Source organism: Protopterus annectens, chromosome 3.part0 (genome assembly GCF_019279795.1).
Source record: "Protopterus annectens isolate FY-2018-M chromosome 3.part0, PAN1.0, whole genome shotgun sequence".
NCBI lineage: Eukaryota > Metazoa > Chordata > Ceratodontiformes > Protopteridae > Protopterus > Protopterus annectens.
Window position 1 is genome coordinate 1,402,287,886 of NC_056731.1, and position 27,483 is coordinate 1,402,315,368.

General features: G+C 41.5%; 1 protein-coding gene across 1 annotated transcript in view; it reads left to right on the forward strand.

The window, feature by feature from the left end:
- CHD7 (chromodomain helicase DNA binding protein 7) overlaps window positions 1-27,483 on the forward strand; it is a 2,781,650-nt gene that overhangs the window by 354,287 nt on the left and 2,399,880 nt on the right. The gene's annotated exons all lie outside the window — the stretch shown is intronic.

A 27,483-nucleotide genomic window follows, 5' to 3' on the forward strand; every position in this document is an offset into this window, starting at 1 on the left:
CAGCAGCCATGTCCATTAAGGCCTTCGCCAGGGCTAAAGCAGCCAAGACTACTAAGACAGTGCCTGTTAAACCCCCACAACCAGGCCCTCTTCTAGTTCTCAAATGCTTACTTTGGCAGAAGATTTAATTTCATTAATTAGAGGATCTCAATCTCACCCAGACAGGGCCTCTCAGCCCCAGAGAAGAGACCTAGGGCAGAGCCCCTGAGCCAGTGTCCTCTGATGATTCTGCTGACGAATCAGACATAACTGACCAGCCAGAGGCTCCTTTCTCCAATTTTGAAGATTCTGATGCTGAAGAATCCATTCCAGCTGCTTCCCACCAGAAGAATTCTCCTTTGGGAAACCTTACATGCCATGCGAGCAGTTCCAGTGGCAGCAACAGGATTTTCAGACTCCAGAAAAGACTTAGCACCTTTCTGCACCTCCCACAGCACAGGCCCTTAGCTATACCTCCTGTTCTCTCTGTGGTGGATGATGCTTTCAATGATGTCTGCTCCGCTCCAGATTCTTTACCCCAGCCCCTGCCAAACCAGACAGATTTTACAGGGTGCCAGATACTCATCACCACCTTTACAAGGCCCCACTTGCAGACCCGAAACTATATCCCAGGGTCCCAAGGCAGTAGCGACCATAGCTAAAACCCTATTCCTTCTGAAAGGGAAGCAAGGTCATTAGACAGATGGGGTAAAAGGTCTACACTTCAGCTACTCTCTCAGCTAGAGCTTTAAACTGTCAGTTTCACATGATACAATACCAAGAGTTTATGCTTGATCAGTTAACTAAAAACTAACCACTGATGAATCTCTTGATAAGAAATATGTATTAGAAATGGTAAATAACATACAACAGGTTAGCAACCATTCCTTAAAATGTGGCTATGATGCACTGGAGGCTTCATTTAGATCAGCCATGACTGGCACAGTGATAAGAAGGCATGCATGGCTAAAGGAGCAAGCTTTACCGGATCATGTTAAAGCTAAGTTGCTAGATGCTCCTATGGATAAGACAAGTTTGTTTGGTACACCTGCCCAGCAGGTTATGAAGAAAATGGAAGAAAAGGCAAAATCTGTTCAAGCGGTTAAAGATTTCTTGCAGGTTCAACCCCCAAGGTTTAGCAGGAACTGGCCTGCCAAAATTGGTCCTTTCCTGACTCCACAAAATTTCAAAGGGGCAGGAATAGACGTTCCAGAGGCAGAAACCAATCCAGAGGAGGTGCCTACAGAGGACGACAGTGGCAAGGTAACAACAGAGGCACAGACACAACCACTGCCACTACATCAGCACAACCACAGTGACTTAACCCTAAATCCGCCTACCAGGGAACAAATAGCAGCTCCTCTAGGCGGAAAGTTAACCTTATTTTCAAAGAACTGGCACTACATAACAAAAGACAAGTGGATTTTACAAACCATAGATCAAGGTTACGGTTTCACTTCCACACTTTACCAGTCAAAAGAGGAATGCCAAATCTACCTTCAAATCAAAAACAGAGGCACTACAACAGATAATGGAGTTAGCAAACATGAGAGCTGTGGAAAGAGTGCCAACAGCAGAACAAGGAAAGGGTTCTATTCCAGACTATTCCTAGTTCCAAGAAAGGAAAAAGTTGGAGACCAATTCTCGACCTGTCCACCTTAAATACATACATCATTGTCCCAAAATTCAAAATGCTGACCCTACAGCAACTTCTTCCCATGCTGGGCAAGGAGTCTTGGCTGGTAACTCTAGATCTCAAGGAGGCATACCTGCACGTCCCCATTCGACCAATCTGCAGAAGATACCTCAGATTTCTTGCAGGATCAGAGCACTATCAATTCTCAGCATTGCCCTTTGGCTTATCTACTGCCCAGAGTATTCACAAAATGCCTGGCATCAGTAATCGCCCATTGCAGACTACAGGAATTCAAATTTACCCATACCTGGACGACTGCCTGCTACAAGGGGACAACAAAAGCAAGCTGACAACAGATTTACAAAGGGTCACTTACTTGCTACAAGCACTGGGATACACAGTCAATTTACAAAAGTCAAGGCTGATACCATCCCAAACAAGGACATTCTTGGCGGAATTGGACACAGTAAAACAAATGGCATTCCTGACTACAGAAAAACAAAAAGAACTCCCTCTTTACTTCTTGGCACTAACAAAACTGAACAAGTTAACAGCAAGAAAAGTACTGCAGGCCTTGGGTTTCATGGCATCATGCATAATCTTGGTCCCATTTGCCAGACTACATATGAGAAAACTACAGTGGTACCTAAAGAATTTATGGTCCCAACACAGACACAGCCTAGAAACAGAAATCCCACTAATTCCATGCTTAAAGCAGGAGTTCCTATGGTGGGCTCAGGCATGTCAGTCAAACCCAGGCCTACCCTTTCGCAGATGTCAAGCAAGCCAGACCATCACAACAGACGCTTCAGACCTAGGATGGGGGCCCACATGCTGGACAAATGCGTGCAAGGATTGTGGACACAGGATCAACTTCACCTGCACATCAACCTAAAAGAAATGCTGGCAGTAAAACTGGCAATCCAAAAGTTCAAACCATTTCTCCAAGAGGGCCAGTTGATGATAAGGACAGACAACACCACAGTCATGTGGTACATCAACAAACAGGGAGGCACTCATTCATACCCCTATGCAGAATGACTTTGGAGCTGTGGACCCTGGCACTCAGCTACAACATCCAGTTACAGGCAATATTTGTACCGGAAAAGAAAATACTCTAGCAGACATATTAAGCAGAACCACATCGGATGCCCACGAATGGAAGCTGCACCGGACATCTTCAAGACCATCTCAAAGAAATGGGGAATGCCTCCGATAGATCTATTCGCATCACCTCTCAATCACCAGCTCAAAAGTTCTGCACAAGGACATTCCACCCACTAGCATGGAAAGTGGATTCGCTCTCCTTCAGCTGGAAAGGCCTAGCAGCATATGCACTACCCCCTATTCCCTTAATACACAATGTTCTACTAAAAATCAAGGAAGAAGAATCAAAGATAATCCTGATAGCTCCAAACTGGCCAAGACAACACTGGTACCCACTGCTGAGGAGCATGTCTCGAACAATATGTGGCCAATACCCTGATGCCTTTGATGTTAACTCAGAACAACTACAGCATCATACATCCAAACCTAAAAGCGTTGCAACTGACTGCATGGAACATCACATAGCAGCAGCTAATCCAGAACTTTCCCAAAGAGTTAAAGACATTATTCTTGAAGCACGCAGACCTTCAACAAGAAGGAACTATGCTGGAAAATGGAAAAGGTTTGTCATTTGGAGTACGGAAAGAGGAAAAGATGTGTCAAACATAGATATGCCTAACATTCTGGAGTATCTGGCGAACTTCTTCATTCAGGCCTGTCCTACTCCTCCATCAAGATACATGCATCAGCTATTTCAGCAGAATACAGCTTTGATCCACCTGTTTTTCACCCTTTGCTCAGGCAGTTCCTCAGAGGAATCAAGAATGTAAAACCTCCAAGGAAACCACCATTACCAGCTTGGGACTTAAACTTTGTGCTAGAAAAGTTGACACTATCACCCTTTGAACCAGCAGCAACAGCAGACCTACAACACCTGTCATGGAAAACTGCTTTCCTACTGGCAATTACTTCAGCAAGGAGGGTTTCAGAACTACAGGCCTTAATGGCAGTGCAACCCTTCCTAATCTTCCACCAAGATAGAGTGTCCATGAGGACTAATCCTACATTTATGCCTAAGGTGGTATCCAGAGTGTCTTTAAACCAGGCAATCCACCTACCTACCTTCTTTCCCAACCCACAAAACAGAGGGAAAAGAATACTGCATACCTTGGATGTACATAGACAGCTACGCTACTACTTGGACAGAACAAAAATAGCAGAAAGACTGACCAACTTTTTGTAGCCTATGCAACAGGAAGGGAAGGAAAAGCTATTTCCAAACAGACAATCTCCAAATGGATAGGAAATTGCATACGATTCTGTTACTCCTTCCATGGAAAACCAATTCCACAGAACATAAGACCTCATTCTACAAGGGCAACAGCCACTACCACAGCCTTCTTACGAGGAGTGGCAACCAAAGACATTATTGAGGTGGCTACTTGGACCTCCGTGCATACATTTGCCAAGCATTATAATTTGCCTCTATATTCCAGATCCCGAGCAGGGTTTGCCACTGCTGTACTGCAAGGGATCCTAAACACACCATAATCTACTTTTATCCTCCTCCCCTAGTTGGCTATGGTATTCTACCCAGTTGTTATGACTGCAGATGCATCCATGAAGGACATAGTACAGATGTTCTTCATTCCACATTGCTGCAGTCCTAACCATTGGGTAGTCCGCTGTCCAGTCGGCCCGAATACCAAAGTATATGGCTGACGTCGGTCAAGGCGCATTAGACTGATGTCAGGACGTCAGGGTACTAATGCGCATGACCGACGTCATATCCTCAGTCTTTTTTGCCGCATGGTCCGATGCAGAAGCAGTTTTGCGAGTGCAGGTTGGCGTTCTGAAATTTTCTGAAGTCGGAGTTTCAGACCGAATCAAAGTTGGCTAAGTACCCCGTTGGGGAACATTTTGGTTTTTCTTGCCTCAGTATTTAACCGGATGTCAGAAAAAGTGAATAACTGTATTTCTTGTGGGAAACAGATACCTCATAGGGATTACCATACTTTGTGTATACCTTGTTTAGGGCCTGAGCACGGCGTTGTTGGATGCCGCTCTTGTGCTAGATTTAACAAACGCACTATTAAGAGAAGGTTAGACTGTGCCAGGTTAGTGTTTGGGAAGCGTTGTAATTATAAAATGCCGTCGGATGCTCCGCGCCGCTTCGTCAAAAGCGCAAGGACAAAGCAGCAAAGCCTAGAGTTGAAGAACCGGCAGTCCCGGACGTCGGTTCTTTAGAAGGCTCAGTGGAGCCGGAGGTTTTGCCAGGAGTTTCTTTGGAGTCTCAGGCAGAGACTTTACTGTTACAGGATGTGCCCTCTCAGGAGGTAGGCCAGGCTGAGGGGCTTCTCAGGTAGCTGTACTTCCCTCTCTTCCTAAGGTGGTTCGAGCCTCTCCTTCTGTTTCCAAGACTTCTTTGAGAGGTAGGCCAGGTTTAGCTTCAGTGGGGCTTCTCCTAGCACTTCAGGTTCTGTGCCTAAGAAACATATGCTTAAAATGGCAGAGGATTTGATTACTATGATTAGAGGTTCTATGCCCCCTCCTGATAAGAGGCCTAGGGTGGAGCCTGAGTTTGAGAGTTTTGAGCAGTGTTCAGAGGCTTCTGAGTCTTCGACTGAAGACTTGCAGGAGTATCCTCCTTATTCTGATGTGGATGATTCCACTCCTTCAGCTTCTCCTCCTGAGGATTTTTCATTTTCAGAGACTCTGCATTCCATGAGGGAGCATTTTAAATGGGAAGGCCAAGATTTCTCTGATTCCAGGAAGAGGCTTAGGGAATTCTTGTTTTTACCCCAGCATAGGCCCTTAGCTATACCTCCTGTTTTGAATGTGGTGGAAGATGTTTTTGCAGAGGCTTCCCTGAACCCTGATTCTTTGCCTCCTGCCCCTGTTAAACCTGATAGGTACTATAGGGTGCCTGAAGCTCATAAGTATCTTTTTAAGAGTCCTAGGGCAGACCCGGAAACTGTTTCTCAGGGGCCTAAAGGTGTTAAGGCCTCTGTTGTTAAAAATCCTGTTCCTCCTGATAGAGGCAAGGGCTTTGGATAGATGGGGAAAGAAAGTGTATACTTCTTCCACTTTAGCCATGAGGGCGTTGAATTGTCAGTTTCACATGCTAAAATATCAGAATTATCTCCTTTCACAATTGAAATCTAAGGTGGATGCTCTGGCGGAAGGTATTGAGTGTAAAGAGTTGCAGGATTTAGTTCATGTGTCTGAACAAGTGGGTAAGCATTCCTTGCAATGTGGTTTTGATGCTGTGCAGGCCTCCTCGAGGGTGGCTGCCACTGGTTCTGTTCTTCGCAGGCACGCCTGGTTGAGGGATCAGAATTTAGCTGAGCATGTTAAGACAAGGATTTTGGATGCTCCTTTACAGTCTGATGTGTTGTTTGGTTCGCCTGTGGAAGCAGTTTTAAAGAAAATGGAGGACAAGGCTAAGTCTATGCAGACTGTTAAAGATTTTTTGCAGGTGCAACCTCCGAAGTTTAGCAGAAATTGGCCTACTAAGGGATGGACATATCCTGCTTATGATTCCCAGTCTAGGGGTAGGTCTAGGACGTGGTAGGGGCAGAGCTCAAGGTTCTTTTAGGCCTAGAACAGGGAGTTCTCCTGCTCAGATTTCTGGTGAGGGCAGGGGTCAGTCCTTTCGTAAACAGACCCAATGACCTGCCTTTTCAGCTGCCAGTACATTCTCGTCTGGCAGCCCCTTTGGGAGGAAGACTGTCTCTTTTCAAAGAAAATTGGGATTTAATTACTCAAGACAGATGGGTTTTGGATATCATTCACCACGGTTACAGGTTTTATTTCCATACCTTGCCCCCTTTCAAAGGCATGCCAGACGTTCCTCCTCCACAAAGGAAAGAGGCTCACAAGCAAATTTCTCTGTTACTCCAAATAGGGGCCATTCAGCCAGTCCCTGTACCAGAAAGGGGCCTAGGATTTTATTCTCGCCTGTTCCTAGTACCAAAGAAGGGGAACACGTGGAGACCAATTTTGGATTTATCTATCCTCAACACTTATCTGGACATTCCCAAGTTCAAAATGTTGACGTTACAACAACTTTTACCTCTGCTGGGCAAAGATCACTGGATGGTAACTTTAGATCTCAAGGAAGCTTACCTTCATGTGCCTATAAGACTAAGTTGCAGAACGTATCTGCTTTCGAGCTGGAAATTCTCATTATCAGTTCTCTGCATTGCCCTTTGGCTTATCTACTGCCCAGAGTATTCACAAAGGTTCTGGCTCCAGTGATAGCTTACTTCAGGCTAAAAGGAATTCAAATCTATCCTTACTTGGACGACTGCCTGATTCTGGCTCAAGAAAAGGAAGACCTTCTACAGCATTTGGAATATGTCATAGCAGTGCTAAGATGCCTAGGGTATTCTGTGAACGAAATAAAGTCCAGTCTAGTACCCTCTCAAGACATGTGCTTTCTGGGTGTGAGACTGAATACAGCAGCCCAGATGGCCTTTTTAACCCCGGACAAACAAAAGAATCTTTCCAGTTACTTCCATCAACTATCTCTTCAGTCCGGGCTGACTGCAAGGACAGTCCTTCAAGCCTTAGGGTTCATGGCATCTTGTATTCTGGTGCTTCCCAATGCCAAACTGCATATGAGGAAGCTGCAATGGTATCTCAAAATGTATGGACACAGCACTGCCAGGATTTGGACACTGTCATTCAAATAATACCTTGCATTCAAAAAGAATTTTTGTGGTGGGCTCAGGAATGTCACCTAAACAAGGGACTCTCTGTGACCCGGCCAGAGGCGAGTCAGATTTTAACGACAGATGCCTCGGACATTGCTTGGGAGCTCATCTAAATGGAAAGTGGATACAAGACAAGTGGCCTGCCAGACTACAGCATCTACATATCAACATGAAGGAGATGTTAGCAGTCCAGTTTGCATTAATGGCTTTCAAGGAGTTACTTCTTCCAGGGCAGGTGTTGATTCTAACAGACAACACAACTGTCATGTGGTACATCAACAAACAAGGGGAACACATTCTTATCCCTATGCAGGCAAGCAATGATTTTATGGGAGACTGCGCTCAGCTTGCAACTAACTCTTCAGGCAAGGTTTCTGCCGGGAGCACAGAACTCCTTAGCAGATGTGTTAAGCAGACAAATCATGGATCCCCACGAGTGGAAACTGGATCTTCATGTATTTCAGAAATTGACAGTGTCATGGGGAACTCCAGACATAGATCTGTTCGCTTCTCCACTAAACCACCAGCTGCCAAAGTTTTGCACAAAGGGTTTCATCACACAGCTTGGAAAGTGGATGCTCTTTCTTTCAGTTGGAAAAATCTTCATGTGTATGCCTTTCCACCTCTGCCTCTTCTCCCAAAGGTGCTCCTAAAGGTCAGACAAGACAAGCCAAGGATGATTTTAATAGCTCCAGATTGGCCTCGGCAACACTGGTACCCACTACTAAGGAGTCTGGTAAGGAAGCCTCCATGGCCTTTACCTTTGATTCCACACCTGTTATCTCAGAAGGACGGTCGCCTGCTCAATGTCAAGCTTCACTCTCTTCATCTAACAGCCTGGCATATTCTGTTTTGAAACACAGCAGGTCTCAACTTCCTCAACAAGTTTTAAATGTGATTATGGAAGCCAGAAGACCTAGTACAAGGAAAGTGTACGCAGACAAATGGAAGAGATTTTTATTTTGGAGTGCAGCAAAGAATTTGGAGATTTCTGAGCCTAATTTGAGTGTGGCTCTTCAATATCTTACTGAGTTACTGGACAAAGGTTTGTCTTTCTCTTCCATTAAAATTCATGCTGCAGCAATTTCAGCTCACTATGATTGTGACCCACCATTGTTTTCGCATCCTTTGTTCAAGCAGTTTCTTAGAGGGCAAAGAATATAAGACCCCACGTAGAGCTCCTACTCCTGCTTGGGATCTCAATTTTGTGTTGGAAAAACTTACTCTACAACCTTTTGAGCCTCATGGCTACTGCTGAATTGAAATACTTGTCATGGAAGACTGCTTTTTGTTGGCTATTACTTCTGCAAGAAGGGTTTCTGAATTGCAGGCCCTTATGGCAGTAGAGCCCTTTTGATTTTCCATAAGGATAGGGTATCATTACGCACTAATCCTTCCTTTATGCCTAAGGTGGTTTCTAGTGTGGCTTTAAACCAAACTATTCATTTGCCTACTTTCTATGCAGATCCCCAAAATAAGGGGAAAAGATTTTGCACACTTTAGATGTACATAGGCAGTTGCGTTATTATTTAAGCAGGACTAAGGATTTCAGGCAGTCTCAGCAGTTGTTTGTTTCTTTTGCTTTGAGTTCTCAGGGTAAGCCTGTGTCTAAGCAAACTATTTCTAAGTGGATTGGGTTTTGCATTTCATTTTGTTATTCCCATCATGGCAAGGAGATTCCAGCTGGGATTAGGCCTCATTCCACTAGGGCTACTGCCACTTCAACAGCATTTCTAAGGGGTGGCAACTAAGGATATTTTGGAGGCAGCTACTTGGAGTTCAGTGCATACTTTCTCTAAGCATTACCACCTTCCTCTCTACTCTAAATCTAGGGCTGGTTTTGCCACAGCTATTTTGCAAGGCATGTTGACAGCTCCTGCTTCCTTATGATTTGCCAGCCTCCCTTACCTCTGCTTTGGGATTCTACCCAATGGTTAGGACTGCAGCAATGTGGAATGAAGAACATAGTACAGTTTTGTACCTACCATAAATGTAGATGTTCGAGGATCCACATTGCTGCAGTCCAATTTACCTCCCTCCTTCCCCTCTGTGTTTAGGGGTGGTGGTGTGGGTTAGGCTATATTCTTGTAATCTTGTATATATTGTACATATGTTTGGTGCAGGGCTTTTTGGTGTTTTGGTGTGGGCCTTGTCTTTTTAGGATCTTCTGACATCTGGGGCAAGAAAAGACTGAGGATATGACGTCGGTCATGCGCATTAGTACCCTGACGTCCTGACATCAGTCTAATGCGCCTTGACCGACGTCAGCCATATACTTTGGTATTCGGGCCGACTGGACAGCGGACTACCCAATGGTTAGGACTGCAGCAATGTGGATCCATGAACATCTACATTTATGGTAGGTACAAAACTGTACTTTTTGTACCTACCATAAATGTAGATGTCCGAACTGGATAGCATCTGCAGTCAGGATTACCCTCCCTCCTTCCCCTCTGTGGTACTCCTAGGGTGTTTACCCTCCTAATAGCTAGCTGGTGGGGGGGAGTCTTTTATGGTGTATTTGTTTGTATATATGTACATACATGCTTATTTTTGTGTTTACCTCTATCTTTTTGGAAACATTGGCATCTATCCAAATTTTAGCCTTCAAGAGGGCTACTGGCATCTGGGGCAAGAAACACTGAGGAAAATGGCGTCGGCTGATGCTTTTATACCCGAAGACCAACAGAGATGACGTCGGGTGAAGTGCGACATCAGCCGAAGCCGGACCCGGACTTTGGAATCCGGCCGACTGAAGGGCTGCCTGACGACAGGACAACCCAGTTGTTATGACTGCAGATGCTATCCAGTTCGGACATCTACATTTATGGTAGGTACAAAACTGTACTTTTCCCTCCCTCCTTCCCCACTTGGTAAAGGCATGGGGCCTAACACCCTCTTCATACAACCTGACTGGGTTATCCTATGGGTTATTTGCTTGCAACTACTGATTTTGGATTATATTGCATTGCTTGTATATGCATATAAACATAATTTATGTATTGCCTTCCTTCTGGGGGCACCTGACATCTGGGGCAAGAAAGACTGAGGAACATGGCGTCTGCTGTGTCTTATATACTCCGACCTCACTGACGTCAGGAGAGAAAGCGACAACAACCAACGCCGGACCTAGACTTTGGAATTCGGCCGACCGAGGGACCGCCTGACGGCTGAAAACCCATCTGTGATTACTGCAGCTGTATTAGCACTCGAACATCTACATTTATGGTAGGTACAAAACTGTACTTTTTGTTTGGGTCTAAGGCTGAAGAGGTTATAAAGAAAATGGAGGATAAGGCAAAATCCATGCAAATGGTTAAGGATTTCTTACAAGTTCAGCCTCCTAGATTTAGCAGAAATTGGCCAGCTAAAAATTGGTCCTTTGACAGGCCTCAGAGGGGTAGATATAGGCGTCCCAGAGGGAGGGCCCAAGCACAGACCTCTTATAGACCTAGACAGTGGCGTGCTTCCACCCCCAGGGGTGGAGAAGATAGGTCTCAACCTTACAGGAAACAGGCTCAATGACTCCCCCTGCATGGCTCCAGGAACCTCTCTCCTGGAAGCTCCTCTGGGAGGAAAACTTTCTCTTTTTCACCGAAATTGGACTTGCATAACCCAAGACAAGTGGGTTCTGGATGTATTTTTAAGAAGTTACAAATTTCACACCTTACCAAAACCAAACGGATGGCCAGACCTACCAAAAACTCAATGGGCAGAGGCATTAAAACAGGTGAGGTCCCTCATGGCTATGAGGGCCATAGAACTATTTCCAAATTCAGAGACGGGACAAGGCTTTTATTCAAGACTCCTAGTTCCCAGAAAGCAAAATACTTGGAGACCCATCCTGGATCTCTGTCTTAAATACTTTAAACGAAACTAACAGAAAAGACCAAAAACCACTTAAATGAAAAAGAAGCAAGTGGAGTGGTAGGAGAAAGCTGGTAAAAAGCTAATAAAATTCACGTTGTAATCACTGCAACAAATCCGTTTATTTGGTAAGCGCTTTCGGTGGTACAAATAATCCACCTTCTTCAGACCAAGAACAACCTCTAACAATACATATATATAATCCTGTTACTCAATTAGTTGATGATTTGCCCTATAAAATCAATCAATCAATGAGTAAATAAAATACAATATTTAAATAAATGATAATAAAAACAATTCTTAATAAACAACGTTAACATACTATAAACCATGTTAAACTCACAAAACTTTTTTTAAAAAAATGATATATATCAAAATAAATTACATGATGACTGTTACTAGGAATCTCTTAGAAAAATCTACAGTGGTCAATATTACATTTGATAACCTTACCCAAGATGGCACAATAAAATTAATTAATAAATAATAAATATTATAACATCCTGAAGAGAATGTAACCTATATATATATATATATATTGTGTATATGTAAATGTAAAAATTGTGACATATGAATTTATATAATGAATTAAAATAAAATATATGTAGTAACTGCATACTAATCAAGAACAACTATGCTGAACACTATTAAAATACTATATAGATAAAAATTAATATATGAATAAAAACTGGTTAATTATGCATACAGAATGAGTTGTATTGGCAAATTAAAACTGCTGCATATATCTTTCCCGGTTTAAATGATTGTTTCCATTAAAAGTGTTTTGAAACTAAAAGCATTAAATAGAAAAACCATTAATGTCACATATAAGTTTACTAACACAATATACATATGGTGTTTTAATTGAGGTATGCATAATTAACCAGTTTTTATTCATATATTAATTTTTATCTATATAGTATTTTAATAGTGTTCAGCATAGTTGTTCTTGATTAGTATGTAGTTACTACATATATTTTATTTTAATTCATTATATAAATTCATGTCACAATTTTTACATTTACATATACACATAAAATATATATATAGGTTACATTCTGTTCAGGATGTTATAATATTTATTATTTATTTATTAATTAATTTTATTGTGCCATCTTGGGTAAGGTTATCAAATGTAATATTGACCACTGTAGATTTTTCTAAGTGATTCCTAGTAACAGTCATTATGTAATTTATTTTGATATATATTATTTTTTTTAAAAAAGTTTTGTGAGTTTAACATGGTTTATAGTATGTTAACGTTGTTTATTAAGAATTGTTTTTATTATCATCATTTATTTAAATATTGTATTTTATTTATTCATTGATTAATTGATTGATTTTATAGGGCAAATCAACTAATTAACAGGATTATATATATGTATTGTTAGAGGTTGTTCTTTGTCTGAAGAAGGTGGATTATTTGTACCACCGAAAGCGCTTACCAAATAAACGTATTTGTTGCAGTGATTACAACGTGAATTTTATTAGCTTTTTACCAGCTTTCTCCTACCACTCCACTTGCTTCTTTTTCATTTAAGTCTTAAATACTTTCCTGGATATACCAAAGTTCAAGATGCTTACTCTGCAGCAGCTCCTGCCAATGTTGAGCAAAAATGCATGGATGGTGACATTGGATTTAAAGGAGGCTTACCTACACATTCCTATTAGACAGGAGTGCAGAAGATACCTCGGGTTCAAGGCAGGCTCGAAACATTACCAGTTCTCTGCGCTGCCCTTTGGCTTGTCTACTGCGCCCAGGGTCTTTACCCAAGTGCCTGGCACCAGTAGTAGTTTACTGCAGACTCAAGGGAATTCAAATTTACCCTTATCTGGACGACTGCCTTATTCAAGCAGACAGCAAGGACATTTTACTCCAGCACCTGGAATTGGTTCAAAATTTACTCAAGTACCTGGGATTCACTGTGAACGTAAAAAAGTCAAATTTAACACCCATTCAACAGATAACTTTCCTGGGTGCTCTTTTAAACACAACAACCCAGATGGCATTGCTGACATCAGAAAACAACTACAGCTGGCTTCAACTTTCAAAAGCCTGGCGTTGATGTCTCAGCTAACTGCAAGGAAATTCCTGCAGGCTTTGGGTTACATGGCTTCCTGCATCCTACTCATACCATATGCAAGACTGCATATGAGGAAGATACAATGGTACCTAAAAAGCGTATGGTCCAGGCAGTGTCACAGTCTGGAAACAGTGATTGCGGTCTTGCCTTGCCTGCAAAAGGAATTCCATTGGTGGGCCATGGCGTGTCTTCAGAACAAAGGGAAAGCCTTCAGTCTACCTCCAGCCTGCCAACTTTTTTCCCTAATCCACAAAATAAGGGGGAGAGGATCTTGCATTCTTTGGACGTGCACAGGCAGCTTCGCTTTTACCTGGACATAACCAAGGATATCAGGAAAACAGAACTGTTTGTTTCTTATGCAGCAAATTCTCAAGGCAAAGCTATTTCAAAACAGACCATTTCTAAATGGATTGCTCATGGAATCAGATTTTGTTACTCTCATCATGGAAAGCAAATCCCAGGAAAAATTAGGACTCACTACCAGAGCTGCTGCTACTTCAGCTGCCTTTTTCAGGGGAGTACCTACCAAAGATATTTTGGAAGCTGCAACTTTTGGAGTTCAGTGCATACTTTCTCTAAGCACTATAATCTCCCTCTTTATTCTAAGTCTAGGGCAGGCTTTGCTTCTGCAGTCTTGCAAGGCCTTCTAGCCGCCCCTTCTACTCAATAATCACCACTCTTTATCTCAGCTTTGGGATTCAACCCTACAGTGATGACTGCAACAGTGAAACATGATGAACATAGTACAGTTGTGTACACTTACCGTAAATGTAGATGTTCGAGTGTCTTCACTGTTGCAGTCTGGGTTACCCAACCTCCTGTCCCCTCTTATACTTTTATTGGTATGATTCCCTACTTCACCCTTCTGCGGTGTATTTGCTACAGGGTATGGGGTTTGTTGTATGTTACATTTTTGTTTTACTTTTAGCCTTCACTTTTGGGCACCTGACATCTGGGGCAAGAAAAACTGGAGAACATGGCGTCTGCTGGGAGCTTTGTACCCCTGGCTCTCTGACGTCAGGGAGGGTGACTACACAGCCGACGCCGGACCCAGACTTTGGGATTTTAGCCAACCGAGGGCTGCCTGCCGGCAGGAAGTACCCTACAGTGATGACTGCAACAGTGAAGACACTCTAACATCTACATTTATGGTAAGTGTACACAACTGTACTTTGCTAACCTTTCACTGAACTGATTCTTACCAAACATTCTCACTTCAAGACACAGAAATTGTCATTTTAGGAGACCTTAATCTTAACCTTTTAGGTCTGTGTAAGCACAACATTAATGAATTATTTTCAGATCTAAGACTTTTTCAAATGGTTACCAGCTGTACTAGACCTATTCTTAAAACAATTGCAATTCTGTACTTGATGCCACCCTCTCTCCCACTTTGAGTCTACTGTCCTGTAACAGTCGCCTTACAAAACCTGAAATGCAAACACTCACGCAGACTTCTCTTTCAGTCCTAGACCACTTTACAAAACTCCTCAACCTGCAGTCTCATCTTCCCCAAATTGGCTGGTCACCCATACTCATTTGATGAAGTTAACATAGCTTCTTGCAAATTTTACTGAACTGCTGTCCATCCAGGATACCCACTCCTCCATGATCTCCAGATTATTTAAGAACCCCAAGTGTCCTACAAAGGAACTTAAAACCCTAATGAAACTTTGATGTTTGGAAAATCTGGAGGCAAGCTACCACTCCAACAACCATGAGCACACTACCCTGAGAAACACCAGCAAACTGACTATCCATGGCCATAAATCTAAACTCCTACAAATCAATACAGCTGTCAGCTTCACACTCTAAAATAGCTCTATGAAGGAGGTCAGAAATATAATTCAAGATAAGCTCCCAAAGGAAGCATCCTGTATTTGTTACATACCTTGCCCATCAGGCAACATGATACCCTCTTGATGTCCTCAGAATTTTCACCTCCAATACACAGTTACACTTCTAAAAGACTAACCAATCAAAACCTACCCGAGTTTATACTACTCTCATTTCTCCAGAATAACCCCTAAAGAAGTCTTACCCTTGTTTGAACAAATACCTTTTTACTCCTTAGCTGGACCAGGTAACGCTTGCCTCTGGTTCCTTTACTGTTGCAAAGACTAAGTTAGCACTCCACTAAAACATGCCTATAACTTGTCCCTCACAAGTAACATTATGCCTGCCATATGGAAAGCTTGATCCTGGTTCAATCCTAGTAGGAGCACTGGTGCCAGTACTGGAAAAAATGACTGTGTAGAATCCTCAAAATACAGAAACATTACTACAGTGGGGCCAGGCGCAGGGGGGAGGATAGCCCTCCTATTGTAAAAGGAAGTAGCAGTCCACAAAAATCATAAAAACTGATAGGCCAAAGAAGAACCATAAAGACAATAGAGTGGACTATTAAGGATAAGAAAGAATTATGCATTGTTACTATTATGCAAAAAGCCCAGAATTTCCAGACACTGGATATACAAAAAGATTTGAGAGAAATTAGACTCTAATTAGTGGAAAGAAACGTACTTACACAGGAAAAACTGTCAGAAGCTTCAAATGAAAATTTGTGTTCATTAATGCAGCAGATTTTTGAAAAACAGTATATTGATCAAGAAACGTTGATCTGTTTGGAAAAAGAAGCATCTGAGGAAGTGCAAAAATGTAAACAACAAAACCTAGATATTTTTGAAAAGTATAAAAAAGAAATATGAACATGGGAAAGAGAGAGAGATTTCATATGGTGCAATATTTATGCAAAGGAGAAAGCCAATTTAATCAGTATAAAGAAGGCAACCCCGAAGATATTTAAAGAGAAATACAGGCAAAGGAATCTGGATATGGAAAATTTTGCAATACAAAAATAAGACAGAGGAAAAATAGGAAATGAGATTAGTAATGGAGAAGTTAAAGAAATAGAAATTGAGGTTATGGAGCACCTGCAAAGTGAAGGATTCAGTGTAGAAAATCTAATGAAGAAAGCACCATAACAGGATAGAGCAATGTATATCCAAGTTAAGGTGAAACCAATGGAACAGGAAGCAATTAGTCAGGTGCCATATCAAGATATTTTGGAGCCTTCCACAGGAAAACAGGATAAATGTTCACTTGAAGCTAGACAGCAAGGGAAGGAACAGGAAACTGGAAACTCTGCAGTCAGTGTTGGAGTGATAGGCCAGTGAGTTCCCATATGACAGAGCAATGGATGGCAAAGGATGAAATGGAAGAGTAGTTGCCACAGGAAGATGCTATATAATTTTCTATAGAATGCCTGCAGGTAATGGAAAACAAGGGATGTGTCCTCAGTTTGGAAGAAAATGAGCTATTAGAGTTGCTTGATTTAGTAGTCCTAGATATATCAAGATCAATGAAAGAAAGAGTGCAGAAGGTCAATAAAACCCCAAAAGTCTGATTAAAACAAATGAACACAGTAATTAGGACTGTCCATAGAGATCTATGCAATGTAACCGAAGTAAACAGGATATTACTGTGGAGCTAAATTAATAACTGATAAAGTTCTACCACAAGAACACTGGGTAGTGATCAAATACCATCATGGAAGTATCGAATAGAGAAAACTATAAAGCAATTAAGACAAGAAGGGTCAAGAAGTGGGAACAGAGCAACAAAAATACTAAGAAAGATGTGATAAAAGCAATGCACAGTATTAGAACAGACCAGGATCTATCATGCACTATCGCAGGTAAACTAAAAATGTCAGCACAGGCAGAAAAACTTTGGAGATGTGAAGATAAATGTAAAGGAAAAGTACAAATAAGCAATGTATTGATGACCCAAAAAAGTTTTATAGAGAACTGGAAAACAAGGTAAAAGGAATTGAAAGACCACCAAAAAAAGAAATAGATGCATTTTGGAGAAGGGTCTATGAAGATCCTGTGGAACATAACAAAGATGCTAAATGGGTAGCAGAAGGTAAAGAATAAGAAGTTTAAATGTGCAGGATATGAAATGGGATTAAGTAACAACCAGAGAGATTGAAATAGTTAATAAAAGCCTCTAAGTGGAAACCCCCCAGGCCCAGATGCAGTACCTAACTTTTGGTGAAAAGTACTTAATCTTTGCATGAAGATTTAACCATGAGTAAGAACTATTTATATGTGCACCCCGAACAGACACCAGTCTGGCTAACAACAGGAAAAACAATGCTCCTACTTGAGTGAACCTGCAAGCTACCCTAAAAATTATAGGTTTACCATCAAAATGTCAAGCGGACACATTGTTCGACACTGCAAATGCGAACAGTGACCTGCGACTGTTAAAAATGATGAACACTGATGTTCCGAATTGCAAAATCTCACCCCCTTTTTGACCCATGTTAGCACTTGTTTTTAGGTGTAGAATGGTCAGAAATGTCTACGTTTGGTGTTTTTTGTGACATTTTGGAGAATCGGCATTATGGCTTTCACTCAATGGTGTCGACAATATGCAGTGTCGAGCAATGTGCGCTCGACATTTTGATGGTAAACCAAATTATAGACCAATAACTTGCCTTCCGACAGCATATAAAACTGTACATGTGAATTGACCCTGACACAGTTTAGTCATTTAGAAGAAAACTCAATTTGGCAGTAAAACAAAAGGGGCAATAAAAGTCGTATGGAACAAAGGCTCATTTGTTAAAGTCATAGTGGAGAACTGTAAAAAGGAGAATAATCTGCATGGATTAACCACTAAAAAGCATTTGATAGTATTCCAGATTCATGGATGAGTGCTTTAAAAATGTGTAAGATACATCCTACATTGATGGACTACGTTACAATAACCGTGAAACAGTGGTATACCCCTTTTTGCAGTTAAGCCATGATACAGGACAAATTATTATCCCAGGGATAAAAATTCAAAGGGGGATATTCCAGGGTGACCCATTGCTATTCTGCCTTGCCCTTAACCTGTTTACTTAACAGCTTAGGCCATGGCTATAATTTGACTCCTAGAAAACAAAGTTTAAAGACTTCTCATCTATTCTTCGCCATTGATTTAAAACTGTATAGCTCATCATATGAGGAACTGAAAGCACAACTGCAGGTTGTCAAAGCTTTTTCAGATGATATAAGAATGTCATTTGTTCATAAATGTGCAAAAGCAACCTTTAAAGCAGGAAAACTGCACCGCCAAGAAAACATCAGCTGTTATGTTGTCCTATCTCGTCTTCATTCTGACTGGTTGGGCTCAGAGCTGATCCTCTGCTCCGACTCGGCAGAATACACTAGCTCAAAGTCTTTCACTTGTCTAGTGGCTGAATAGGAATCCCATCATGCAGTGGTGTAATTCCCCAGATCTCCTTTGCCACTTTACGAGTTCGGATGCTCTCTCCTTGGCCGTGGCTGTTTCTTTAAAGCTTTATATTTTTTCCTTGTACTTGCTTGCTTCTCTATGATATACATAGTTAGTCTAGCTTGAGTAATTTAGATGTTTTTTCTTCTGTAGTTTGCATGTGCAATTTAATTTTGCTACTGTTTGTTGCTTGCTGGACGTTTAGTTGCAAGGCCATTTCTCCCTTTTTCCCATCAACTTTTTTGGTAGAATAGTGTGTATTCCCTTGTCTTTGTATATTACCTTGTCCGTTTAAGTTAGAGGGCCTGGTGCTTGTTTAACTTTGTTACACACTACCTTGAGAATGAAGATGAATACAGTTCTTTCTCTCTTTCAGTGGTATTTATTAACTACAGTACACACATGTGGGAGCCTCATGGAAAAGCACCAGGAAGACTCCCAGAACGAAGGAATGCACAAGCTTGTATACTGTTAATATTGTTGACTGTACAAAAATATAAAATGAACCAATTAGATCGTTATACAAGACAATTAACCAGTCAATGATTTACCCGTAAGCATAAAGCAGTTCACATCATTATATCTCTAGGCAGAAAGAGAAAATCGGATACACTTCCATACAAGGCACATTTCCTGCTTTCAAGCAGACTCTTGTTTTTCAGTTATTTTCCACTACTCAGTTCATTCAAAGTTCATAGTACACAGTACATCTTAATACATGCAGACTGTCATGTACTCAATTCCTTCAAACACATGCTTTGGCTGTTCATATTCTACAATCCCCCATTTTATGCTGTGTAAGCATCACCACTTAACCTATCATACATTTGTCCCAAATCTACATTACCATGTTACTGGTCTTTTCATCATTGGTAAACATTGTCATGTCATCGTCTACATTCATAGTTGCAGGCATATAAAACTTAGGCACCTTTTTCACAGTTTTTGAAGACATCAATTTCAAGATCAGTGCTTTGATTAAAAATATGACAAGAAAAGCAACATATGCTAATACTGCAATTAATAAAATCAACTTTAACAGTCCACCTCCCCAACCTGAGAACAGGTTGGTTAACCATGCCCTTGTTGAGCTATCGGCCTCTTTGGCCTCAGAGTTCGGAACTCTCTGAATCATTTCAAGATGGCTTTCAATTTCGTGCTGATTGCCGGGAATAAACGTACAGCACTCCTCCTGGATTAAAGCGCAAGTTCCTCCTTTCGCCGCTAGGGTGAAGTAGAGAGCCATATGATTTTGGAGGACTACATACTCATAGCAGTCAGTTCATCAGTCACTAGTTCTAAGGCAGAAAATGTAGCTTTGCTTAATATTTCAAGCAATTTAGACAGTTTTCTCAGTTCCCAAATTGATTTCACTGTCCCATATGCTGGGATTATGCCAGCCCACAATATGACATCACCCAAGTCCATATGGGATAGTCCTTTGGTGCCAGCATGAGCTAAATCATGATGATAGATCCATGAAGCATCAACTTGCCCTACCGGATTGGTAGGCTTTTTGACCTCTCGAACGTTCCGAATTTTTCCTTGAGGTAAAGCAGATAATGTCGAATAGCTGGGACTAGGTAGCCCAGGCAGCAGCTTCCAGACCAGTTTCCTGGCAGCCATTTATAGGCTTTTCTACCACACACAAAATAAGTTTTCTACCTTAGTGGTGATATTACTATGTACAGAACCTTGTTCAGAATAAAATACCCTTTTATCAATCACTGTCAACTGTTGGTATAAAACAAAATCGTTCCTTACCTCTTCATATGTTTTATACATCAGTTTGCAAAATGAATTGTAGATTGTATTACAGTAGGAGTCGTCATTATTGCACTTATAGGGAACTGTTACATTACAAAAACTCCATCCTACCTTAACTTTACCAAATTTCTGAAAACACAGTTCCATTTGACGGTCGAACAAGTGTAATGCTATCTTGTCCATTGAAGTAACTTTTGTTGGATCATAAATCAGATTCATCCAGGTTACATTAGCCCCTAAAGGGACTGTATTTAGCTTCAATCCCCCCATGAACAGTAGGAATAGCAGTGCAGATCCAGCAGTCCGAGACATTGAGGGATGACGCATAAGCATATTTAATAGCTTGATAGGTGTTGAAAGGTGGATGCCATGTAGCTCGTTTGGCATGTAGTGTAGTTGGAGCAGGAAATAAAAATGGCCAGAGTGAAAATAACAGAACGAGAATAACCACCAGAATAGCTGTCCAATACTTTTGTGGAAATGGTGGTTGAGTTTGCATAGTATCAGGAGTTTGGGGTTTTCCGAAAGGATAGATATTAGTCATCGTCCGACACGAACAATGTGGCTTTGAGTGCGAGTAGCATTAGGTGGAGAGTCTGGAGTTGAAAAAGGTAAAGGCTGTTGATCTTCGGATGGCACGACCTTTTTGACGTACGATATGTGAATCCAGCTGGGGCGAGCCTTGTAGTCGCACCGCTGATGTCATCAGTAGAACCAGGAAGGGCCCCTTCCAACGTGGTTGAAGCGCTGTTTTTCGAGAGAAAGACTTGACGTACACCCAATCCCCTGGTTGTAATGTGAAAGACCGGAAAGGATCAGGGATGTGTTGAGCCGCTGCTACCTGGTGGTGATGAAACTGTAAAAAAGGGACAAGAGAAGTGTAATCTACAAGAATATTATTATCAAATGCATCATACTCAGAAAGGCGGTGGTGGTGTCATGGGCATGCGCATAGGGCGGCCCATGAGGATTTCATGAGGAGAACATCCCTTATTAGGATGTACTTGTGCTCTCCTAGAGAGTAGGGCTAGAGGTAAGGTCTGTACCCAAGTGAGGCCCGTTTCCTTAGTAATTTTAGCCAGTCTAGTTTTTAGTGTCTGATTTCATGTGTTCAGTAATACCTGATGCCTGTGGTCTATATGGACAATGAAATTTTAAGGTGATGCCTAACATTTTACACAGTGAATCAAGTCAACTGAGCAGTAAAATGTGTTCCATGGTCTGAATATATTTGACAGGGAACACCAAAACGAGGTATCAGTTTATAACAAAGTTTCTTAGCAACTGAAATAGCATCATTCTTAACACATGGGTAGGCTTCTAACCACCCAGAGAAAACATCAACAGTTAAAACATATTTGAAACGAGTACAATGTGGGAATTCAATAAAATCCCATCGCAAAGCACAGAATGGTCCCAATGGTTTTGGCAGTGGTTGTGCGGGAGCCATAGTGCCTTTTGAAATGTTATACTGTAAACAAATGGAGCACTTGCTCAAAAAATGCTGCACAGAAGCAGAAAGTCCTGTGGCAAATCAATCCTTTTGGATTTGTTTTATTAACGCTTGTACCCCTACATGGGCTGACAAATGATATGCTTTAATAAGAGAATTTAACATGGACATTGAGCAGACCAATCTGCCATCGGGATGTTGCCAAATGAGATCAGAGCGTTTAAAACAACCTTGAGCCAGCCATGTTTTTTTTCTGATTCTGGTACTTCATCCTGTAAAGCTTTTAACACTGTGGTATCAAAAGTAACCATTTGTTGCAGAGGCTGCAGAAAATGTCCCTGAACAATTTGTGAGAGAGCAGCCTGTTTAGCAGCCGAGTCAGCTAAATTATTGCCCTTAGTTTCAAAGGAGTCATTGGATTGATGGGCTGCACATTTAACAACAGCAAGTTCAGAAGGTAACTAAGTCTTGTAGCAAGTTATTGATATATAAATGTTTTTTAACAGGTGCCCCGGAAGATGTTAAAAACCCTCTTTCCTTTCACAATATACCAAAATCATGAACAACACCATGAGCATAACGGGAGTCAGTATATATATAGTAAGACTTGTCCTTAGCTATTTTGCATGCATTTGGTAATGCCACTAGTTCCGCAGCCTGCGCAGAAGTGCCTGGGGGTAATCGTGCTGATCTTCAAAATTCAGTCTGAGTACAAACCGACCAAGCATCTTGGAATTTACCAGAGTTTGTTCGTAAGCAGGATCCATAAACAAAAAGAACTAAATCAGGATTTTGCAAAGGAGTGTCATACAAATGCAACCTAGGAGAAAGAACAGAGTTAACTACAAGTATATAATCATGTGGTTTGCCCTCATCTGAAGTTGGTATTAGAGACAGGGTTCAGTGGTGGGCAGCGTATGACTTGCAGGGCAGGATTATTTATTAAGCTTAATTTATACTTGGTGAGGCATGCGTTTGAAAGATGCTGTGTTTTTGTTTTTAAAAGTAATGCTTGAACTGCATGTGGAACTGTTAGTATAGTATATCCCAGGGTTAGTGGGGCTGCTATATCAACCAAGACAGCGGAAGCTGCCACAGCCTGTAAACAGGCTGGGTAACCAGAGGCAACCGGATCCACCTGAGTGCTGTAGTAAGCAATAGGCCGGTAGCTTCCAGTGCGTTGCTGGGCTAAGAGACCCAAGGCAGTCTTGTTTCGCTCACAGCAAAAGAAAACAAAAGGTTTGGAATAATCTGGCAACCTTAAGGCAGGAGGATTTACCAACACTGTTTTAATAGCCTGAAAAGCCTGTTCATGCTTTGACGTCCAGGGTAAAGGTTCCGTAACCTCCTTTTTTAGGAGTTGTAACAGGGGGGCCGAAGTCTCCGAAAAATTAGGCACCCACTGTCTGCAGTATCCTGCTAGGTCAAGGAATCCACAAAGCTGCCTCTGAGTTACAGGGCGAGGGGCACTTTGAATAGAAGCTATGCGATTTGGGAGTATTTGACGGGAACCCATTGCAATTATACTTCTCAAATACTGCACCTTTTCCTGGCAGAATTGTAATTTTGATCTATTTACTTTAAACCCTCGTGTAGCTAAAAAGTTTAACACTAAAAGGGAATCCTCCATACATGATTTACTGTCTGGTGAAGCTATAAGAATATCATCCACATATTGGACAAGAACTGAACGTGATGGTAGTTGCAGATCCTGTAGCTGTCTATGCATCTCTCTAGAAAATAAGGTTGGGGACTCTACGCATCCCTGGGGCAATTGGGTCCAAGTATACTGCTGTCCCTTGTAAGTAAATGCAAGCAAATATTGACTATCGGGAATGTACTGGAATAGAGAAAAAAAGCTGATGAAATATCTATGACCGTAAAATATTGTGCGGTAGGTGGGGATACAGCTCAAAATAGCTGGGTTCGGTACAATTGGGAAAACGGGCACAACAGCTTTGTTGACTTCACGCAAATCCTGCACAAATATGTAAGCTTGTTTGCCAGGTTTTTTTACTGCTAATATTGGGGTATTACATGGGCTTGTGGTGGGTACTATGATCCCTTGCCGTTTCAATGCAGAAATGACAGGGGCAATACCAGATGTAGCCTCAGCTGTCAGAGTACTGTGGCACTCGTAGCAACTTTGCTCCTGGTTTTAGAGTTATTTTTTACAGAAGTAGCTGAAGTCAAAAATCCCACATCATTGTCATGAGTTGTCCACAGGTGAGAGGGTAGGGAATGTGTAAACACCTGTTTATATCAAGATCTGACTGGATACACATTGTCTGTAAAGTGATAGTTTCATCTAAGGCTGCCAGAGAACTATCCTGTTGATCTGAAGGTACTTGGAGATGAACTCCATCAGCTGTGCAAAAAATGGTGGCCCCCATTTTGCAAAGCAAGTCTCTCTCTCTAATAGATTTAAAGGTGCTGAGGGTCCTACTAAAAATGCATGGTTATCTTGTAGAGGTCCCAAAGTTACTGGGACTGGAACAGTTTCAGAATACTCAATAGGTACACCAGAGACACCCACTCCTCTAGTTATTTTGTCGGAGAGGGGAACATTCATTGCTGCTTTGCCAGCTAGCATAGATTTAGTTGCTTCGGTATCAATCAAAAACGTATATGGTTTATTTTTTAACTAGTAACATAACGTGGTCCATCCTGATCCACAGGAATAAAAAGGCACAACCGCTGCTGTTTCTGTTCAGGGAACCTTCATTGTGGTTGCTGTCGATTGGACGGAGTCCAATTAGAATTCTACTGATGCGACGTATCAGTGGGTGGGGCAGGTTGTTCAGCTAAATATGGACATTCATTCCTCCAATGGCCTATTTGGCCACAGTTGAAACACTCTGATTACTATAATTTTGGGGTGGGGCCGACTGTGTTTCCTGACAGTTTTGTCTATTTTGATTTCCTGCCCCTTGGCTTCCACCCCTTCCTCGTCCTCTACCTCGCTGACCAGGCGGCTGGCCAAAAGCATTACACATTTGAATTTGTGCTTTTACTAGCTTTTCCTGTAAGTCCTCCTTTTTTTTTAGCTAAGTGGTCAGATAGGTATTGTATCTGCTGGACTAACTCATGTAATCCTAAACTAGGCTAGTTTAAGCACACTTTGTTTAACTTACCCTCACCTGGGGCGTAACCCATCTATGAAAGCAGCCGACAATCCGCTCTATGCTGGTCCTTCGGTGGGCTCTGGGTACCCAGAATAAGCCTCAAAGGCTTCAGTGAGACGATTTAAATATTCGTCTACAGGCTCATTTTCTTTCTGTATGACTGATTTAATTTTCGACCAATTAGGAGTAGGCGGGACTATTACAGTGATGGCATCGACGATACGTTGCCTGACCACCTCAAACCCATTCTTCCGTTGTGTATTGTGCTTCGGTATTGGGTAGGAACATTAGCATGATCCCAGATTTGTTTCATTAAATCAGCTGGGACGGTGTATTGAAGGACTGCTCTAACCTCTTCTATGGTAGGATTTTGCAGACAAATATGTCCTGCTAGTACATGCTGGAACTTTGCTGGGTTTGTACGGATGGGTGGGAGTGACTTAGTAATATCTTGAAAATCAACTGCTGACTATGCCCTTGGCACCACTACAGTTACAGGTTCTTGCGCGTTCCTGGCATGAGCTGGGTTAGGAACTTCTCTCAAGGGAAACATTCTGTCATCCTCTGATGACTCAGAATCTGAATCAGGGTTAAACTTATCAGGGCCAAAATAGCCATCATCCTCACCTATTATGGCAGGAAACTGGCCAAAATGTTTCCTCCGATGTAAATGTGGCCCCCCTTTTTTCATGTACTGGAGCCTGGATCTGAAATACATTTGAGCCTTTGACTTCTTTTTATCCTGACTAAGAGTTGCTATTTTTTTTTGCTTACCCTTTTCCTCGGTGCCTGGCTCACCATACTGTTGTCCACCCTATGCCTGCTCTCCCTCAATACTAGCTTGCCCACTTCTTTGCTGACTTCCACTCCCAGTCATGGAGTCTACAATTTCTGCCTGAAGCGGCAGAATCCCCGGTGGGGACTGTTAGTGTGGTGGAGCAGTAGGGGGTGGGGGAAACCAGGGATGATTATTTTCAAATGATTCAAGTATCTGTAGTTCGCTTGATCCCTTTACCGGATATAACCCTTTAATAAGTGGTTCCTTTAGTCGCCTACCATCTGCTACATCTAAATTAATCGCAGTATGTTGTAGTTCTTTTAATTGCGCTCTCAATTTTTCTGATTATCTTTGAGACTAATTACCGAATCCTTTTCCCATTCCTTTGCCTCTGACATCCAGTCATTGAAGGCTGCCCAACATAACCCTGGTATTTTTCTTCCCTTTTTTTCTCAATTTTCCCTGCAAATTTGTCAGAATATTTTTATTAAAACTACCATTTTCTGGGAAGGCGAGATCACCATAATTTTTAGTAATGGTGATCCACTGATTTAAAAACATGCAACTGTCCTGGGACACACGAAAAAACATATAACCAGCTGGTGTACCTCCTACTGGCTCTTTTATTGTTCCCACACTCGCTCCCATTGTCACACAGAAAGCTATACTGTATTTTACAGGTTTAGCTAAGATGTTGTGTAAACGTTTTCCCCACTCTCATATCTCTTTTCACTCTTATGTCGCCAGTGTTTTGTTTTAACCCACACTCATACTGCACAATCAATAGCAGAAAAGAAATGCATGCCATTTACCTTAAAACGACTGAATGAGAGAAATCATGTCATTTCTGCATAGTTAAAAATACTAAATCTTTAAGGCAGACAGATGCAGAAAAATGAAAGAAACATCGCAGAAACAGAAAAATCTGTTGGCTCTTTTATTAGCAGTATTTTGTTCAATTCCTGACTGCAGCAGCTTGTTCTCAGTTCAGATCCGAGTCACGGCACTAATTAAGTTACATACTACCTTGAGAATGAAGACAAATACAGTTTTTTCTCTTTCAGTGGTATTTATTAACTACAGTACACACATGTGGGAGCCTCATGGAAAAGCACCAGGGAGACTCCCAGAACAAAGGAATGCACCAGCTTATATACTGTTAATATTGCTGACTGTACAAAAATATAAAATGAACCAATTAGATTGTTATACAAGACAATTAACCAATCAATGATTTATCCGTAAGCATAAAGCAGTTCACATCATTATATCTCTAGGCAGAAAGAGAAAATCGGATACGCTTCCATATAAGGCACATTTCCTGCTTTCAAGCAGACTCTTGTTTTTCAGTAATTTTCCACTACACACAGTTCATTCAAAAGTTCATAGTACACAGTACATCTTAATTCATGCAGACTGTCACGTACTCAATTCCTTCAAACACATGCTTTGGCTGTTCATATTCTACACATGGATAGCAGAGCTGTTCCTTTTATTTCAGTAGATGTGCTGTATTTTTATAGTGTGTAATTAGAGTATTTAAATATCGCATGTGTTAGTTTTTTTTCTATAGAGGTGTAGTTAGTGTTTAGCTTCCTTTTTAGTATTAGTGGTTCTGTTTCCTTCTTATAATGTCTAAGGAACTAGAGAGAAGGGACCCTAAGCTGTCGGGCTTTAAAAAGTGCCAGAAATGTTCACAAAAAATGTCAGTTACTGATGGGCATAATATTTGTTTATTGT